This window comes from Pipistrellus kuhlii, unplaced genomic scaffold (assembly GCF_014108245.1).
Source record: "Pipistrellus kuhlii isolate mPipKuh1 unplaced genomic scaffold, mPipKuh1.p scaffold_m20_p_39, whole genome shotgun sequence".
Classification (NCBI taxonomy): Eukaryota; Metazoa; Chordata; class Mammalia; order Chiroptera; family Vespertilionidae; genus Pipistrellus; species Pipistrellus kuhlii.
The window spans coordinates 3,394,922-3,410,044 of NW_023425539.1; the positions used below are offsets into that span (position 1 = coordinate 3,394,922).

The 15,123-nt window shown below is 49.3% G+C and overlaps 1 protein-coding gene across 15 annotated transcripts in view; it reads left to right on the plus strand.

The window, feature by feature from the left end:
* Positions 1-2,784: 2,784 nt before the first annotated feature.
* Positions 2,785-15,123, plus strand: part of MYO18A (myosin XVIIIA) — a 103,741-nt gene continuing 91,402 nt past the window's right edge. For 11 of the 15 annotated variants that reach the window (XM_045571061.1, XM_045571064.1, XM_045571066.1 and 8 more), the window contains exon 1: positions 2,785-2,936. The gene's annotated coding sequence lies outside the window, so the exon portion shown is untranslated. The remainder of the gene's footprint in view (positions 2,937-15,123) is intronic. The other 4 variants (XM_045571072.1, XM_045571073.1, XM_036408710.2 and 1 more) reach the window with 1 other exon arrangement.

Here is a 15,123-nt window from a genome sequence, read left to right on the forward strand (position 1 = left end):
TAGCAACTGAAGGACATCTTGGCTGCTTATAAGTTTTGGCAAACATCCATGTGCAGATTTTTGTGTGGATATAAGTTTTCAGTTCATTTGGGTAAATAACAAGGACTGGATTGCTGAATCATATGATAAGGGTATATTTAGTTTTATAAGAAACGGCCAAACTGTCTTCCAAAGCGGCGGTACCATTTTGCATTCCCACCAACAATGAATGGAAGTTCCTGTTGATCCACATTCCCACCAGCATTTAGTGTTGTCAATGTTCTGGTTTGGGCCATTCTGATTGGCATGTAGTGGTATCCTTTGTGTTTTAATTTGCAATCCCCTATGAGATATGATGTAGAGCACATGTGTCAAACACAAGGCCCGCGGGCCAAATCCGTCCTGCCAGGCCTTGCAATGTGGCCCGCACCGCACTGTCATCACTTCACTCCGCTGCGTTTCCATCACAATGACAGTTTATGACTGTTCAGTAAACCATTCAGCCCACGATTTAGGCTGGATTTCAGATTTTGGCCCCTTCTCTGATTGAGTTCGACACCCCTAATGTAGAGCATCTTTTCAAATGCTTATTTGCCATCTACATATCTCCTTTGGTGAAGTGTCTGTTCAGGTCTTTGGCCCATTTTAAAACCAGATTGTTTGTTTTCAAATTGTTGAGGAGTTGTTGTTGTTTTTAAGCTTATTGATTTTTAGAGTAAGAGGAAGGGAGAGGGAGAGCACAGCATCCATCGGGTGCCTCCTGCACACACCCCTCCAGGGTTCGAACCACAGCGCAGGCATGTGCTCTTAAACCGGAACTGAAATGGCAACCTCCTGGTGCATGGGACAATGCCCAACCAATTGAGTTACACCAGCCAGGGCTGATGGTTGAGTTTTAAGAGGTTTTTTTTTGTGTATTTTGGCTGAGTCCTTTTTTCAGATGTATCTTTTGCAAATATTTGCCCCCAATCTGTGGCTTGTCTTCTCATTCTTTCGAAATTATCTTTTGCAGAGAAGCGTTTAATTTTAATGAAGTCCTGCTTATATAAATTCTTTAAGAATCACGCCTTTGGCATTGCATGTAAAAATTCATCACCATACCCAAGGTCATTCAGATTTCTTCCTATGTTACCTTGTGGCAGTTTTAGTTTTGTGTTTTGCATTTAGATCTATGATCTATTTTATTTATTTATTTATTTATTTATTTATTTTGAAGAACGTAAGGTGTGTATCTAGATTCATATTTTTGCCTGTGGGTGTCTAGTTTTTCTAGCATCATTTGTTGAAAAGACCATTTCAACAAATGGCCTTTTTTTGGTTATTGTTGAAAAGACTAAACTCATTTATTTTCCAAACAAACTTTGAGGCAGGCACTGTTCTTAGCTCCATTTTTTTCAGATATAAAGGTTTTATAAATCACCCAGGGAACACACAGCTAGGACTTGGACAGAGCTTGGATTTGAACTAGCAACCTGGTCCCAGAGTCCATGCACTCGATCCCTAGCTACAACAATAATGTCCCCCTCGTAGGCTTGTTGTGAGGAATAGAGATGGTGTCTAGCACATAGTAGGTGCTCAGTAGTGATAGTCATTGTTCTACCTAGCCTTCAGGGTCCCACTCAAATGTCAAGTCTTCAAAGCAGCTTTCTTTCCCCCCCCCCCCCCCCCAATCCCATGTGAGCCCCCTGGAGAGAGACTCCATGTCTTATTTCTCTGTGTCCTCCAAAGCACCTGATGGGGCACTTGGCACTTAGCGGCTCTCAGTCAATGCTTGTTGAGTTTGGTTGCATGTTCTTCTTTTATCTACAGCACATATCCCGGGTGTGATCTATTCCTCAGGATCTCCCAGCTCTTATTCAGTTCCTTGCTCCTGAGCCCTCTCCCTCCGGCCTTCCTGGGTCTGTCAGGTGGGGTCGCCTCTGTCTGGAGCAGTTCCTGGTTGGGCAGTCTATGGAGGCAACTGCCCTTGTCTGCTACACCCTTTTTCTTGAACTGCTCTTCTCACACTCTGGGGTACCCCACTCTCCTATGGACACTGTCCTCTAGACGTGTCTTCATCTCTTCTCCTTTCTTCTCTCTCGTCTCTCTTTCCAAACTCAAGACAGCACCTGCCTTGGAGGCCCGGCCCAGGAGGCCTTTCCCAGGAAGCCTGAAGTTCCTTCTCCCTGGGCACAGCAGCTCTCCTGACATTTACAGAACAGGGGAGACTCAGGGACAGACCTCACTCACAGAGCTTCTGAAAGGGGTTCCTCTTGGCAGGAGGGAGTGAGTGCCGCTTATGGCTGTGTCCCCTGGGCCTCAGCACCCCTCCGCCCCCCCGCAGCTCCCTCTGAGGCAGGCTCTTTCAGACCAAGCCACCAGACAGACACCTGTGCCCACCTCGGGGAGGACATTCTGCCAGTCCCACCTTGGACATGACAGGCAGTGTCTGCTTTGAACGGAGCCATCTGGCACCATGGAGCAGCGCCCTGTCTGCCTCTGCAGAGCGGCCCTGGGAGGATGTAGCCAGAGACACTCTGCTGCGTCCTCTATGCAGCACGCTCCTGGGCAGCACCTTCTCGGACACAGCGGAGTCCAGTGCCCGGAACCGGTCCTATGCATTCCGTATGCCTCTGTGCCTGCCCTGGGGATGGATGCCCAGCAGCCTACGTGCCCTGTGCAGACCGGACCTCAGACCAGGCCTCTCAGCACAAACAGAGGTCCCCGGGGCGGTGAGGGCGCTCCGTGGAGGCGGTGAGGGCGCTCCGTGGCCGCTCTGGAGGCGCGCCCAGGCGCTGCCCGGAAGGCCGGGCATTTATCCCCGGAGCCGCCAGCAGGGAGCTCCCTCTCGGCTCGGCTCGCGCGGCCGCGGGGGGCGGCGCTGGGCTGCGCCGCGCTGCGCTCCAGCCCGGACCGGGCCGGGCCGCTGGATGCCGCGTCTCCGCTGCTGCTGCCCGCCGGGCCGGCTCCGGCGGCCGGTGAGTGCGGGGCGGCGGGGCGGCCGCTCGGGGGGCCCGGCGGGGCGGCGGGCGGGCTCGGGCCGGCCGGGCGGGCGGGCGGCGGGGCCCGCCGGCTCCGCTCCCCCCTCCCGTGTCCCCTGGAAGCGGCGGCCCGGACTCCCGGCTCCGGCCTCGCTCTGCGGCCGCGCCGCCGGCGGAACTGGGCGCCCGGGGGTGGGGGCGATCGGGAGGGGCGGGGAGGGCGAGCTCCGGCCCCCCTCGCCTGCTGGGGTGGGGGTGGGGGTGGGGGGCGGAGGCGGGGAGGCAGGGCAGGGGGGTGGCTTTCAGTTTGGGGGATCTGGGGCTCGGGGGGGGGGTGGGGGGGAGGAGCCCCCGTGGCCCTAAGCTGCGGGGTGGAGGCTGCAGCTCGGGGATGGGGGCTCCTCGGAGCCCAGGCCCGGGTCCCCCGGACAGACCGACCCGGCGCGGCTCTGGGAGGCGGCCGGGAAGGCGAGCACCTCCGCCGCCGAGCCCTTTATCCCTCCCCGCGGCCTGCACCCTTTCCCTGCCGGGCCGGCCCGGGCCGCTCCCGGAGGAGCAGCTGCCAGACAGCTGGCCAAACAATGGAGACCCCGCTTGCTTCCCCGGGCCCCCTCCTCCGGGGGCAGAGCATGGGGGTGGCTGGGCGCACGGGAGGCTTTGGGGGTTCAGGCGGTGCTGGCTGTGCCCCGCGCCTGGCTGCTCACCTCAGCTCTTCTGCGTAGGGGTGGGGTGTGTGTGTGTGGGGGTAGGTCGGACAACCTGCCCCAGGCCTCCGGGAGAGGCTGCCCGCCGCCCCGCCCTGCTAACCTGTCACGCCAGTTGTCTCCACAATGGGAAGGGGTGGTGGGGAGGTTAGCTGTCCCCCACCCGCGCTGGGGGTTGCTGCTGGGTACCAAGCCCGGTGACGAAGGAGTGTGGGGCACGCTCCCGGCTGAGATAAGGCCTACCGGGGCACACCACGCACGGGGGGGCTTTGTGGTGGGGGTGGGGGGTGGGGGTGTCACCCTGTGGCAAGGCACATGTGCCCTGCTGATTAGTTGGAAAGACTGCAGCCAGGATGAGCTGGGGGGTGGGGGGTGGGGTGCAGGCACCCAGGTTTAGCGGTGCTGCTTTTGCCTGGCTTAGCCTGTGTTTGACAGGGTCCTCATGGTTTGTGTTTGTGTAGGGAGATGTGTTTGTGTAGGAATGATGCTTCCCTGGGAGGAGCTCCCTGCCTAGGGCCTCCCTGCCCTCTGAGGGTCCCCCAGCTTAGGGCCTCCCTGCCCTCTGAGGGCCCCCCAGGCGTCTGGAATTGGATCCTCACCCCCATTCACCTTGCCAATGGTTTGGGCTGGCTTTCGAGGTTTTGTTTTATCTTTCGAGTGCCTGGCATGTCTGTGGTTGAGGAGGCCTCGTCCCCCTGAGCTCTTACATCTGCGTTGGGCCATGCTGGGAGGGAGGAAACACATCCAGGCAATGAAGAGCAAGATCACCTCAGCAACTCAGTGGCTCTAGGTTCAAGCTCCCTTTTTTGTGTCCTGATCTGGTCTGGAGTCCTTTTTGTGGGGTGGGGGGGGGGGGTGGGGGGGTGATGCGGGAAGGAGCAAGTAAGTATCCTGTTGTCATGGCAATGGGCCCGGCCTGGCCTAACGGTTCTCCTCCCTTTTGGTTCAGGGGCCGCTTTCTATACGGGGATATTGAAAGTTGCTCTCCCGAGGTCTCCGGCTTCCTGGCAGACCTCACTGGCGCTTTGTCAATGGCCTGCCACCTCCCCAGCTTCCCCTCTGATGAGGTCTTTCCAGGAAACATCCTCCTGTTTGCGGGACATGACTGGTTATATATAGCCTTGGGTGGAGGTACGCTTGGCCATTTGGGGTGGGGGACAGTGGAGTTGGGGCCTCAATTCCAGGAAGGCAGCAGGGGGAAGCTATTGTGTCGGGGGCTTCGGGGACCGAGAAGGGTTGCGGGTGGGGGCGGGAGGGATAGCATGCTGGTGGGCACTTCCTTTGGGAGCTTTGAACTTTGCACAGTGGATGACCTGGTGCCTGGCAGCTCCGATCATCTGGTTTGTTTACTTTTTCCCAGTCTGGCTCAGGTGCCAGGGCGTGTGCCTGAGGGCTTCCTCCCATGCCCCCGGCTCTCCTCAGCCGCCCTCTCTCGGAGAGTGCCTTTCCTGGCTCCTGCCTGGCCCCTCAGCAAACCCCCTGGCAGTCTGAGCGGCCAGCCTGCTGCCTGGAGCTCCCCTTCGCTGGCCCAGCTTGACACTAGCTCACTGAGAGGTGTATGTACCTTCAGAAGTTGGGCCTGAAAACTCTGAGGTCCCCCACAGGCAGCTACCTGGAGGCAGAGAGGGCGGGGCAGAGCCGGAGTTCCTCGGAAAGGGAGAATCCACCCTCCTCGGGTGGAGCAGGGAGTTGTTGGAACTGAGGGAGGCTCGATCCCCACCTGGTGTGTCACAGGTCTCCAGGGCCGCGTGCTGTTCCTGCCCCTTCAAACCAAAGGTCTGTCCCCAGCCAGACCTCCCTCTCCGGCATGGACACCAGAGGCCGGAGCCAGAGCAGCCATGTGAGCAGGGTCCTGTCGGGGGCCGGGGCCCCAGTCCGGTGCGGTCCCAGGCCTCTCCCGGGTTGGTGGGGAATGCTGAGGTTGTCGAAAGGTTTGAGGGGATCAGAGGCCCAGTCCGCTCTGGGCTGTGATTGACAGGTTCCCTCAGGACTTGGGTTGGGGGCTTCATGGAGCTTTTACGTTCTGCTTTGGGTCCGGCTCCCGGGTGCTTTAAGAGCTGCTCACTGCCCCTCATCCCTCATCACCATTTTCTTTTCTTTCTTTCCCCCTCCCCCTTCCCCCCACCCCCATTTTCTGAGGTGGACTGAATTAGAGGGTAGAGAGGTGCAGTGGTAGGAGCTGGATTGGGAGGGTGGGGAGCAATCCTGGAAAGCCCCTCTCCTCCTACTTTTCTGCCCTTTCTCTGGAGATAGGAATTGTTTGGCTAATAAATTACCCACATTCCTTTGACATTTCAAAAAGCTCAGACTCAGGCGGCAGTGTAAGCTGCGGACTGATGATTTTACAGGGCCCGAGGCCTTTTCTCTTTGCCAAGTCCTTTTATCGCCACTTACAAGGGATTGTTTTTGTTTTTTAATTTTAAATTTTTTTTTATTATTCTCTGATATTCAGAGATATTGGATGAAGGGCCCAAGGTCACACGACAAGTCAGAGGCAGACCAGGACTAGAACCTGCCATTGGTGGCTGAGCAGAATACCTCTCCAGCGAAGGGCCAGGTCTGACCTCCCAGGCCATGGACATTTTATGGCTGAAAGAGCTGAGGCCCAGAGAGGGGATGGGACTTGCTGAAGGTCACGCAGAAGGTGGGGTGGGGATGGTTGTGTTTACTGAGCTCAGCACCCAGCAGGCTGCGGCAGGCTCCCCGTGAAGCAGGGGAGTTTCACCTGCAGGAGCAGCCCAGGACCTGGCACCCGGCGCTGCTGGCACCTCTCCCGCTCACCGGCCCTGCTGCCTGCCAGTGCTTAGGGGCTGCTGGTGCCCGGAGCAGGGCAGGGAGCGGCGGGCAGCAGGCAGGGCCGGGAGCCGGGAGCCGGGAGCCGGGAGCCGGCGGGCGGGCCGGCTGATGTCATGTGAGAAGCGTGCAGGCGGCTGAGGGAGCACACCTGGGGCCAGGGAGCTCCATGTGACCGGGCGGTGAGTCACGGGCTCTGCGGAGCTCAGCACAACCTCCGTCCTCCTGCGCCGCCGGGCAGGGCTGCCCAGGTGCCCTCGGACCCCTCTGGACCCCACTGGCCGCCTCCGCAGCCCTGGGCCCTCCGTGGGCCAGCGCAGAGAGACAGGCCTGGGGCTGTAGGAAATGGCCACTCAGGGAGGTCAGAGGCCACGCGAAAGAGGCCGGCTCTCTTGGGAAAGCATTTCCTTTGTGTTTATTTATGAGTGTGGTCTGGAGAGGGGAAGGGGGGACTGACCCTGGTCCACCCCCAGCAGCCAAGCCCGGGGGCCCTGGTCCTGGGATTCTAACGCTGTAGTTTCCACTTCCTGGGGTTTCTGCTTGGCCAGCTGCGGGGTGACCCATTTAAGTCTGTCCCCACTTAAAGCCACAAGGCACCAGGGCCATCTATTTTAACCGAGTCCTCCACATCCCTGACATTTTTTTCAAGGCACGAGAGGGCAGTTCTTAAACTTACCCATTGCAAATCTTGTTTACAGCTTTCCTGCTGAGTTGGTTGCTGACTGCTTGGTCAGACCTTTCTTTTTTCTTTTTTGTCATTAAAAAAAGATCGTTACAATCACAAAAGTATCATGCTGGAAAAAAAAAAGGTTTAATGCAGGACAGCCAGTGTTAACCCTCTCTGCCACTACTCAGACAAAACCTCCGGTGAATTTTTGTCATGGATCTTTCCAGACTATTTCAAAAGCTTATTATATATATATATTTTATATATTATATATATTTATAGGTTAAGATCTTATATGTTATAGAAAATGTAATTTTATATAAATATTTAAAATATTTTTTTTCTGTAAGAAAAAAGAACATGCACAAAAGTAGAAGAAAAATCATATATACTCCTATCTAAAGTCTTAGATTTAAATACACACACCTACCAGCTAAATGTTCTTATTGTAAAAAATTAAAACAATACAGATAACACACGAGTCTGTTTTGACTCTTCTGAAACCCCTGTCTCTTCCACAGAGCATACATTTTTCTATGAATATGCAAATATTATACATAATGAAAATTTTATACATATGCACACATATACATAATTTAAAAAAAATTTGTAAAAATTATATACTATTTGGCAACTTTCTTTTTTCACTTAATAATATACTATAAAAGCCTTCTAGGTCAGCATATACAAATCGACCTCGTTCTTTTAATAACTGCCAGTTCTATAATTTAGCTATTCTTCCAGAGCTGTTCATTTGTATTGACAGCATTTTGCTATTATAAACAGTGTTGCAAAGATAAGCCATGTTAATTGCGTGAATATATCTATAGATGTCTTAGAAGAGGAATTGCCCAAAGAATGTACATGTGCCCTAACCGGTTTGGCTCAGTGGATGAGCGACGGCCTGCAGACTGAAAGGTCCCAGGTTCAATTCCAGTCAAGGGCATGTACCTTGGTTGAGGGCACATCCCCAGTAGGGATATGCAGGAGGCAGCTGATCGATGTTTCTCTCTCATTGATGTTTCTCTAACTCTCTATCCCTCTCCCTTCCTCTCTGTAAAAAAAAAATCAATAAAATATATTACAAAAAAGAATATGTACATGTAAATATTTTCCTACGTAGCAACTTTCCCTCCTTATACCAATTTATACTCCTACCAGTATGTATGCTTTCCATCAATTTATTGATGTTATTAATTTTGATAGTTTATTACTAAACTGCTAAGTGAACAATGATACACCTCTTTTATCTCACGTGTCTGAATATGACTGCTCATGCTTGTGGGCCATTTGAGTTTCTGCATCCATCTCTGAGTTGCCTGTCCTTATCCCTGGCGGTACCTGTATGGGACCTCAGGACCTGAGCCCGGGTGGTCCAGACTGGCCATGTGCTCCCTGGACTGCCTTCACTTCTTGGGCCTTACTTTCTACATATAAAGGTCCTATCCAGCATGGAGACTTCATGCCTAGACTTACTTTAGACACACTCGTGCTGATAGTTATTTGTGTACTTTCCTCTCTATCAAGTCCCCCCTCTACTCTAATGACCGTCTACGTATCATTAAGTAAAATTCGATCCCAAGTAGATGGTGAGAATATGTCCTGCTTCTATTAGTTACCGTTCTTGAGGGCTTACTATGACCTAGGCATTATATGCAGGGCTTCTGTACATATTTCTTTTAATTCCCATGCCTTATGTGGTAGGTACTATCATCTCCATTAAAAAAAAAAAAAAATATATATATATATATATATATATATAATTGATTTTTCACAGAGAGGAAGGGAGAGGGACAGAGAGCCAGAAACACTGATGAGAGAGAAACATCAACCAGCTGCCTCCTGCACACTCCCTACCGGGGATGTGCCCGCAACCAACGTACATGCCCTTGACCGGAATTGAACCTGGGACCCCTCAGTCCGCAGACCGACACTCTATCAAACTGAGCCAAACCGGTCTTGGCCATTATCTCCCTTTTACAAAAGGAAAAATGGAGGCACAGAGGCCTTACATAACTTGTCCAAGATTGTGTGGCTGTTCACTTGAATTTGTTCCTAGGTTTGTTACCTGACATCTGAAACATAAGCTCTCACATTAGTTTTCTTTATCTCCTATCCCTCTCCTTTAATAGGTGCTTGATACATACATATTCCCCCAAGTTTTATTAGAAAGCTCTGTAAGCATTTAGAACAGTTAAAGAATTTTATCGTGAACAACTGGCATATCTTAGATTCTGCAATTACACTATCCTTGCTTTATCACGTATTTATCCCTTGATCTATTCAAGCTGTCTTACATTTTTTATGCAGCGCAAAGTAAATTGTAAACATCAGTATACTTTGCGCCAAATACTTTAGGATACACATCATTACCTAGTGTTCAGTACTTAGGTACAATTCTTTTTTCTTTTGAGTGAATATTTCACACAATGAAATACACAAATCTGTGTGCACAATTTGATGGCTGTTGAATATATACACCTGTCGACCCAAACCCCTATGTTACATACATTAAAGAGACATGTTACATATCTCCAGATATATAACATGAGCATCACCCTGGAAAGTCTCCTCATGCTCTTCCTCAGGCTCTCCCCACCGCCATCCACACCCCCACCTCCCAAAGCTATCACTGTTCTGGCTTTTTTCCAGCCTACGTTGGTTTTGCTTGTACCAGAACATCACATAAATAGTTCTCTGCCAACACCAGCCAGTGTGGCTCCATTGGTTGTACATTGTCCCCTGCACGGTGAAGTTGCCAGTTTGATTTCCAATCAGGGCACATCAATGCTTGATTCACAACGATGTTTCTCCCTCTCCCTTCCTCTCTCTAAAAACCAATAAAAATATATTTTAAAAACAGTACCATACCAGTATGTACTCTTTTGGTAAAGCCTTCTTTTACTGTGACTTGACATAATGTTTTTGAGATTCATCCCTGTTGTGTGTATCAGTAGTTGCTTCTTTTTTTAAAAAAATATAGTTTATTGATTTTTTACAGAGAGGAAGGGAGAGAGACAGAGAGCCAGAAACGTCGATGAGAGAGAAACATCGACCAGCCACCTCCTGCCCATCCCCTACCGGGGATGTGCCCGCAGCCAACGTACATGCCCTTGACCGGAATCGAACCCGGGACCTTTCAGTCCGCAGACCGACGCTCTACCACTGAGCCAAACCGGTTTCAGCAGTAGTTGCTTCTTTAAAAAAAAAAAAAAATTAAAAAAAAATATATATATATGTATAATTGTTATTATTTTTTAAATCGTCATTTGAGGATATCTTTCCATTGATATTTAGAGAGTGAAAGAGAGAAGGAAACCGGAGAAATATTGATGTGAGAGAAAGACATCTGTTAGTTCCCTCCTACACTAGCCCAGACAGGGCTCAGGCAGGGGAGGAGCCTGCAACCGAGGTATGTGCCCTTGACAAATCAAACCTGGGACCCAGTGCTCTATCCACTGGGCCAAACTGGCTAGGGCTAGCTGCTTCTTTCTATTGCTGAGTAGTATTCCGTTATATGCATGTGCAAATTGTTTCGCCTGTAGGTGAACTGATAGATGCATATTTGAGTTGAATGGTCCTTGCCCTCAGAATGCTTTCTGTTTTAAAGTGATAAAGCACTGAATTGACTGAGTTGATGGTACCTTGCTTTGATTTTGAAGATAGTAGTAGGATCACAATGATTTAGGCACATTCCCTAATTTACATACAGACTCTAGTTTACATGCATACTTTTTCTTCACTTAAAATTAGGAAGGCCTCGTTCTCAAAACAGCCTGGTACTGGCACAAGAACAGACATATAGATCAATGGAATAGAATTGAGAACCCAGTTATCAACCCAAATCTCTATGCTCAATTAATATTTGACAAAGGAGGCACGAATATACAGTGGAGTCAAGACAGTTTCTTCAATAAATGGTGTTGGGAAAATTGGACAGATACATGCAAAAGAATGAATCTAGATCACCAACTTACAACATACAGAAAAATAAACTCAAAATGAATACAGGACTTAAACATAAGACGGGAAACCATAAAAATACTAGAGGCATCCACAGGCAGCAAAATCTCAGACGTATGCCAAAAGAACTTCTTCACTGATACTGCCCCTAGGGCAATGGAAGCTAAAGAGAAAATAAACAAATGGGACTACATCAAAATAAAAAGCTTTTTTACAGCAAAAGAAACCATCAATAAAACAACAAGAAAGCCCACTGTATGGGAGAACATATTTGCAAATGTTATCACTGATAAAGGTTTAATCTCCAACATCTATAGATAGCTTATATAACTAAATAAAAGGAAAATGAATGATCCAATTAAAAAATGGGCAATGGACCTAAATAGAATATTTTCAAAAGAAGATAGAAGGAAGGCCAAAAGGCACATGAAAACATGCTCAAAGTCACTAATTGTCCGAGAGATGCAAATCAAAACAACAATGCGGTACCATCTCACACCTGTCAGAATGGCCAAAATCAACAAATCAACAAACGACAAGTGTTGGCGAGGTTGTGGAGAAAAAGGAACCCTCGTGCACTGCTGGTGGGAATGCAGACTGGTGCAACCACTGTGGAGAACAGTATGGAGCTTCCTCAAAAAACTGAAAATGGAACTCCCATTTGACCCAGTAATCCCACTCCTAGGATTATATCCCAAGAAACTAGAAACACCAATCAGAAAGGATATATGCACCCCTATGTTCATAGCAGCACAATCTACAATAGCTAGAATTTGGAAACAGCCTAGGTGCCCGTCAGCAGATGATTGGATAAAAAAAAACTATGATACAACTACACAATGGAATACTATGCTGTCATAAAAAAGAAGGAATTCGCATCATTTGCAGCAACCTGGATGGAATTGGAGGACATCATGCTGAGTGAAATAAGCCAGTCAATGAAAGAGAAACACCACATGACCTCACTCATTTATGGATAATAAAAAACAGTATAAACTGATGAACCAAAAGATAGATATAAAGACAATAAAGCAACAAGCAGTCAAATTACAGTGGGGAGGGTAGGGAGATCTGGGGGAGATAATAGATCAACCGAAGGACTTGTATACATGCATATAAGTACAACCAATGGACACAAAACTCTGGGAGGGAGGGTATGTGTGTGTGTGTAGGGGGCAATCTTAAAATATGTACACAGATAATAATTTAATTTAAAAAAATTTTAAAAAATAAACCTATAAATAAATAATTCATTCAAGGTTCAAAAAGAAAAAGAAAGTCATATCTCTGATTCAGCCTTTATATAGACACTCTTATTTTATTACTTATAATTAGTCTTCCCTGAGTACTGACTTCCCTTAAGGACATATAAGTTATATCATTACCTATTGAATACTCTACAGTAAATTAAGAATCATTATTTGAATGTTGATGTGTTATACATATCAACAAAAGGGTGATCTCTAAATCAAAGGGAGGATCATCAAAAGGGTGATCTCTAAAAAAAAGTTTTGAATAATTACTAGGCACATACATGGGGAGATTGAATAAATTAAAATATATTTTCATAAAAAAGAAAAATTAGGAAGGCCTCCTGGAGTAGGGTGAGGGGAGAAAGACAGAGAAGGAGGCCAGAAAAACTGTAAGGTTTCCTGCACTGGAGAGAGTAAGAGATGAGGTGGGAGAGGGCCTGGTAGAAACTGCAGCCTGGAATGGAGAATGGGGAGGTGGTGATATCATTGCTCCTGGAGACCTTGGACATGAGGACAGTGGATGCTGGAAGATGCAGGGTCTACAAAAAGATGACAGAGCCCCAGTCTCTAGTGAATCGGGTGCTGAGGAGTCTAGAGCGGCACTACAGGTCTGACCTTGAAGGGGAAGGTGATAGGTAGCTTCAGGCATTTGGCATGGAGAGAACCCGGACCTCAGCCAGGCCTGGCAATTGTAGGGGTGACAGTGGGAATGGTACCTTGTGAGCTGTCAGGTAACAATGGCAACACAGCCGAAACCGGTTTGGCTCAGTGGATAGAGCGTCGGCTTGCAGATTGGAAGGTCTTGGGTTCGATTCCAGTCAGGGGCATGTACCTTGGTTGCGGGCTCATTCCCAGTGGGGGGTGTGCAGGAGGCGGCTGATCAATGATTCTCTCTCATGGATGTTTCTAGCTCTCTATCCCTCTCTCTTCCTCTCTGTGAAAAATCAACTATATATACACACACACACACACACATATACACACAAAACAGTGGCAACACAGGGGTGACGAATGAAGGGCTGAAATGGGCTCGGTCTCCAGAGGCCCCGGGTTGGGATGAGAGGGGTAACGTTAGCAGGAAGTTAATAACTAACCTGTGTCCACAAGAGACTTAGATATTTGGGATTTTAGAGCTAGAAGAGACCTAGATTATCTAGTTCAACCTTGAGCAAAGTGACAGGCTCCAGGCCCCCTGGTGACTTGTTGACAGATCCAGGCCTAGATACCAAACCTAACATTTCCACCCGCACTGTCCCCTGCCTGCTCCAGTGACTGTCACCTGCCTGTCACAGTGACAGCGAGGGGCCAGCTTTTGCCAAGACAGGGCTTACATGAAATTACTTTCCAGGGACCTTTCTAGCCCAAAGACTCTAGAATTTGGGGCCTCTTTTCTGTAAATACTGCTCAAATGTTTAGCCCCCAGCAAAGAGCCAGGACTGTGTAAGGATTGAAGAGGGAGAATGAGAGACCGAAAGGTGGTTTGGTGGGATGGCATTGAAGGCATTTGGGTTCCCTGTGGTTGAGTTGAGGCTGAGATAGTCCTCATTTGTCCCCTCCAGGTCCCCGAGGTGGGTCTCTTTATTCATTTCCCCACAGGCGCCCCTGGAGCCATCTTCCAAACCAGCCCTTTAAGACAGTGCCAGTAGTGGTGGGTAAGGTGGGTAGCAACCAGCTGAAGATCTTATGTCCTGGCATGTGGTAGGCCCATGCCACCCCCCAACCCCCTCAGTGCTTCAGGAGGAAACAGAGAGACTCCCCAAAGAGAAGATGTCTGCTGTCAGGCACTCCTCCAACTCAAGTCAGCCCAGACCCATCTGGCCAGAACTAACTGGCCAACCCATCTGGTTGCCCCTGGGTCTGTGCCTCTTGGGCCCTAGATTCCTTGTCTTCCTACTCCCAGGTAATGTGCATGAGCATTTGGAACCAGAAAGTTTGGAGGGAACTGTGTCTTACCAGACAGAAACTGAGATGAGAGGAGAAAGGGGGTGCCTGAGGGGTTCCCAGGGAGCTAGTGACTAGGCCAGATTTCCCACCTCTTCTGCATCTGAGGATTTCTCTAGAACTGCGCTGCCTAATCCCATAGCCAAGCCACTGGGGCTGCTGAATACTTAAAAATGTGTCTGAATTGCAGTGTGCTCTAAGCGTAAAATAAGCATTGGATTTCAAGGGCTTCGTATGGAAAAGAGGATATAAGATGTCTCAATGTTTTTAATATAGATTACATATGAAGATGACAATGACTATCATGTAGGTTGATGTCACCGGTTTCTTTTTACCTTTTAAAATGTGGCTGCTGGCGCCGAAACCGGTTTGGCTCAGTGGATAGAGTGTCGGCCTGGGGACTCAAGGGTCATTTGGCATAGAGAGAACCCGGACCTCAGCCAGGCCTGGCAATTGTAGGGGTGACAGTGGGGAATGGTACCTTGTGAGTTGTCAGGTAACAATGGCAACACAGCCGAAACCAGTTTGGCTCAGTGGATAGAGCGTCGGCCTGCGGACTGGAAGGTCCCAGGTTCGATTCTGGTCAGGGGCATGTACCTTGGTTACGGGCACATCCCCTGTAGGGGGTGTGCAGGAGGCGGCTGATCAATGATTCTCTCTCATTGATGTTTCTAGCTCTCTATCCCTTTCTCTTCCTCTCTGTGAAAAATCAATAAAATATATAAAAAATAAAATAAAATAAAATGTGGCTGTTGGGGAATTTTAAATGACCTATATGACCTGAATTCTATTTCCTTTGGATAGTGCTGTTCTGGAGAGGAGGCCTTGGCCTCCCAGGAACCACCGGGAGGGAGTGCTGGGCA